Genomic DNA, 6,000 nt, shown 5'->3' with positions numbered 1-6,000 from the left:
TTGACACAATACATTTAAAACCCAACACATATTTTCACTTATAATGGGTTCCAGAGCATGGAGCGCTGAGGAGAACCTACGTCTAAGTCATGCAAATATTAATGTCTACGAGAACTTCACTATGAAAGATCCACCCATTTAATATATACCTTCAACGCGGACCCTCAAACCACAGCATAAAACTATCGTAACACCATTGATATCATATCAAAATGGTATGAAGTAAAAACAAAAATCTTGTTATTCAATGATATTTATAACAAAATTGATGAGACATGGCTGAATGAAAATGAGGAAGTGATCTTGGAGGTGGCGAAAGAGGAATACAAATCCATTAGCGACGGGTCAGATTTCGAGTATGAATCCCCTTAGAATCTTATAAAAGATATCCCACATTTTTAATTCGTATTGGGTTTGTAGTAGGTTATTTGTATGTACTTGGGTTTTATTAGGTTATTTAGATGTATTTGGTTATTATCAGCTTATTTATATGTACTGCTTTGTATTTGGTTTTTATTACGTCATTTACGAAATAACTTGAGTTGTTTTCTATTTTATTCCATGGAACAAAAACTACAAACATTACAAATACATGGAAACAAAAAACACAAACATTACAAATACATGGAAACGGAAAACACAAACATTACAAATATATGAAAAAATAAAACATTACAAATAATAAGATAAAGCAGTAGCAAACATTAAAAAAAATATTACACATTAAACAACCGTCTACATGAAATTCTGGTTATTTCTAACCACATCCAAAACATCCTCATATTTGAACTCACTTCTATCACGCTCATTCATGTAATGATCTTTAACAAATTGTAAAAGTTCTTCATCATCTGCGTAATAATATTTCCTATTTTTGTGATGTTTTCCTTTAATTCCATCCACTTACTAACAATATCTTCTTTAAGTTGGTGTTGTCGTTCTCCTATCTCATGGTTGAACAAACATGTTATGCGGATCCATTCATCACCTACAAGGAAATGTGAGGGGGCTATTGGTGTTATGCCCTCATAAACATTCGTCTAACATCATGTTAGGACCATCAACTACTTTATTGTCGTCCATGGACGTGGAGCATCAGACGATGGCGCTGCATTAGAAATAGTTGGTACATTACATGCCATTTTAGAATATAGGTGTGAGTTTTTTTTTTTTGAAGAATAAATGATTAATTAAATAAGATAAACGACTGTGGAACTGACAAACAACTCTTTGAACTGACAAACAGCTTAGCGAAATGACAAACTGCTCTGTGGAGTTGAAGGGTTTATAAATTTACATAGATAATCATTGCATTCCTACTATAGAGTTAGATCTTTTCTGAATTGTAATATAAGTTCATCTTTAAATTTCCAAATTTGCTCGTACGAGGAAGTTAAATGTTCCTATAGTGGTCCGATCGACCCTTTTGTTACACCCTCTTCGAACGGGCCATATATGTCCGATGAAACTTTGAAACAATTAGAATTGGATGAAGAATAAAAAAAGGTAAAGAATCATCATGGGCTCTCACTAAATGTCGTCACGTCATTGTGACAGAGTGCAAAGAGGCTAAAGAACGGATACCAGTTAATAAAAAGAAAATCAAAGAGCATGAAGAATCAATAAAAAAGACTAAGAAGACTATCAAAATGAAAAAAATGGCTTGCTGACACTGATGAAAAGATGATAGATCTTGGTTAGAAAAAGGTCGTCTTGAAGAAAAAGTAAGAATTAGGGATGATTATATAACAATGGAGAAATCGAAGTACACATTGCAATTCCTTTAAGTTAATTATTGTTGTTGTACGTTTACTATGTATCTTAGTTTTTTTATATGTATGATCTTCGAGTTGTAGTTAGCTTATGAGTTTTACTCAACTAGTAATGTGAGACAACCCGAAACTTTTATTTTGTAAAGGTTGATCAATCCTATGAATATTAAAATCGATTCCATTACCTTTTAACATCGTTTAAAGGTTCGTTTAAGTGTTCTAAGTTTGGGTACAGCCGGGAATGAGATTAGGAATGAGTCAACAAGTTGTATAGGGACAAAATTCGGCCATACACCCTCTTGGGAGGTGTGTACGGCCATATACACGGGTATGCGGCCGCACACCCACCCTTCAGCCGCACACTCACCCCTATATATAGAGGGTGACCCCTTCATTCACTCTTTTCCCCCTTTTGCTACACTCTACTTTCTCTCTTTAGAACCTTCATATAAGAACACTCCAAAGGCTTCAAAAACATGAGTATTCGATCATCTAACTTGATATTCATGTAAGATATCTTGATCTAAGCCTAAATTCATCGTGTTATTCATTCCTTGAAGGTGTACGGCCGCACACCATCATAAGGTGGTCGTACACACCTTTAAGACCGTCCAAAGTGAGAGTTTGGCCCCCTGTCATCTAGTTAGACTTGGTTTGATCCTTAAAACACCTAAACATTGACTTTTGGAGCATAAATGAGGAGTGTACGACCGCACACTCCTGTGTACGGCCACACACACCCACTGTATGGCCGCACAGTCTTGTGTGCAACCGCACACACACACCAAAACCCCTGTTTTTGTGGCCATACACCTCCCTCGTCCAATCATTTATGGTTCCGACACTTAGTTCAAGCATTTCCAAGTCTTTAGGGTGGTTTCCCGTCATGTTTTGTCATGGAATACCTTAATATAATACATATATGTGTTATTATATGTTAATAGGATCCCCTTGCGTACAAAACATCAATTGACAGTCAACACTCGTAACCGATCGTACACCCGAATCCTATGTTAAACAGTGAGTTCACACCCCTATGCTTTTACGATTTTAAACATTTTTCAGGGGGAAATACAAGCTAAATACAAAAGTTTTCAACAAGTCAAACTTATGCAATTACTCAAACCAATGGATTTCATAAAGTATTCAAATGCTTAATCCCTTTTGTACCATGCTGAGCAAGAGGGATGTTTTCTACATTCAATTGCATAGTTTCCGAACATTTCATGAACATAACATTACAGCCAAACTATAATAGGTATAGTTTGGGGATTTCATTTCCAGTTTTACGGTTACAAACCACATACATGGTTGCATACAAAAACTATGACAAATTTAGTTTATATCCTACGTTACCACAAGAATACAACAGTAAATAATTGTTTTAGTATAATTATTTTTATTCTACTAAATATACATCGGATTTTCATACGAATAGACAGAACACTTATATTATTACTCATAATTTCGTAAACTTAACTGGAGACACGTACTCATACACTTTAATAACAAAGGGAAGGACTTCGTCCTTGGCAACGTACAACATAGTAAAGTGGAGGACTTTGTCCTCGGACACTTTCAAACATCAGCTAAGTGGAGGACTACCCTTACGAACCAAAATTTCCTGGAGGGAAAGTGTGGCTTTTGTGTATAGATCTATACGGGACTGACTGCCCCGCACCTGGCTGCTAGCTACAGTCGGACCGTCAGGTCTACGGGTGACAAATGTCATAAAGGATACCGACGTTCGTTCCTGTTGTATCAAGTTAATGCATGGTCAGAAAACTCGCCAATCGTACGACTCTCTTTTACGTAATAATATACCTCTTATAAACAGTTGTTTAATAACGTAAGTATGATACTTATACCTCACAATTCATGGAATCATTAAAGTAAAAAACACTCGTATACCAGGGAAAATAAGGGATTTTCCAAGACAAAACATATCATACTACGGGGTGTTTGGGATATCTTTTGAGAGGGTAAAAGAACTTTTGGGAAAAGATATCAAACAAAAGATGTTTGGGGAAAGCTCCTTAAAAGCTACTTTTAGATTTTTTAAAGAAGGAAAACTGACTTTTTGGAAAAGTCAGGGAAACCTAGCTTTTTGGAACTTTTGCCAAAAGATCTTTTGCCCTCTGAAAAGATACCCCAAACACCCCCTACATACATACTGGTGGTGGCCAGGGTTTTCAAAATAGAACATACTACATACATATTGGTGGTAGCCAGGGTTTTCAAAACAGAACATACTACATACATGATGGGTTTTGGTCATAAGACATCCTATGTGCTCATACAAACCCTAATGCTTAGATCTAGGTTTCTCTATTGTACATACTTTGAATCCAAAACTATAAACCCTAATTCTAGCATATGGAAATCAATATTAACATATAATTAGGTTTAAGATAGTACCTTGATTGTTATGTAGCAATAACAATCCCAATTTCTCCTTGAATTGACTTTGGAAGGCTTAGAGTCACAAGTGTCACTCCTCTAATGGCTCACAAACACCATAAGCAAGAGGATGAAGAGGAGAGAGGATGGAGGCTGCCCAAAACGTGTTCTAACCCTAGAAAAGAAGTTCCCCACGTTTTTGAGCCTTAAGGGTTATATTTATAGTGAGGCTATTAGGGTTATCTAACAAGGAAACCCTAATTTGGTTGCTTAAGCCCTAAGCAACCCATAGACTCCTTTAATCAAGCCCTTGGACGATTTCCTTATGGGCTTCCCATAAGAATTCGTCCACCTCTTGATTTAAGACAATCCATGGCCCAAATTGCAATTATCTTATAATTACAATTCCAGTCCCTTAAGTTTAATTAATCTCTTTTAGTCACAAAACTAATTACTAATTAATTATTGACTAATATTAATTAAACAATATGATTTCTCCTTTAATATATCATTCCCATAATATATTAATAAATCATATTTAATCCTTTCTCTCCATAATTCATCCTATCAAGTTGCTTTGGTGAAGGCAACCCAAAAGGACCATGCACCATCGGGTCAAGTACATACCAAAATAGTTATGGACTTAGACACTAATCCAACAGTCTCCCACTTGGATAAGTCTAATAATTATTCTGCGTATGACTTCAGATCCTGATCTGCAATCGCAGCTTTCCAAAGCCGATGTCAACTCTGATCCTATCAGATACGCGTGTCCTTAGATAAGGGATCATATATTCCTCCATTCTAGATATCATATGAGAGATGATTTCAAATCATTCTCTTTGTACTATATCTTGATTTCCGATTTATGACGACAGACTAACTGAACAAATCAAATTAGCCCTAGCCTGGCCGAGCATTTATGTTTGTCATCACTAAATCATCGAAGGGCCCAAAGATATCGCTTTTATCCTACCTTGGATAAAAGGAACAGATAAAATTTGATACAATGCTTGCTTGCACTTACTCACCGAATAACACACAACAATATGTTTTATAACACCAAGTTACTAGTGCGTTTACATATTATCAATGTGCAACCGATTTGCAAGATACAACTCACACATCTCGGTTTCAAGAATATAAGATGTTATCGTCTCACCAATCACTCATGATACAATTCATGGAGTGATCCAAGTGAGCGTGGGTTTAATCCAATGCTCAAATTCATATTCATAAGCACTCATGAACGTTGCAGCAAACATTTTCTTATGTCTAATACTCTTTTAGACAATCCACATACCAATTCACGACAGTCTTCATTCATATCTACTTCCAACATATGAACGACTGTGGCCCGTTCGAATAATTCGATTATTCTTAATAAATTCAATTATTCTGGAAGTCAAAACATGCAAATGTGAAACACAAGAATAATACTAATCCCATATGGCCTCAAACCTTTGAGTATAAATAAAACACCTTTTATTTATCACCATATCGATTACTCATTATTTGTCGTTTCAGGTAATCAACTTCTTACTTGAATTATTACACTTATCCCATGCTCTTAGCATGCACACAATGTTTACCTATGGTTCTTACTTTTGTGAAATAGACCAAATTGAGCACATTTCCAATCATTCTCATTTCACAACTCCAAATCCTTTTCATAAGTGTAAGAATCTCAAATTCTTGCTACTTATAGAATATGCTAGATTCTAACATTTTATGCAATGATCCTTTCGTAATATCACTGCACCAAAGTCACAAAGACTATTGCCAATGATATTACAAAGTCTTCTATCGGAAATAAGACAATTCCTTA

The sequence above is a fragment of the Lactuca serriola genome, chromosome 4 (assembly GCF_051521515.1).
Source record: "Lactuca serriola cultivar US96UC23 chromosome 4, Lser_US96UC23_V15, whole genome shotgun sequence".
Taxonomy (NCBI): domain Eukaryota; kingdom Viridiplantae; phylum Streptophyta; class Magnoliopsida; order Asterales; family Asteraceae; genus Lactuca; species Lactuca serriola.
The sequence above is the reverse complement of the archived record's forward strand: the minus strand, read 5'-3'. Positions refer to the sequence as shown.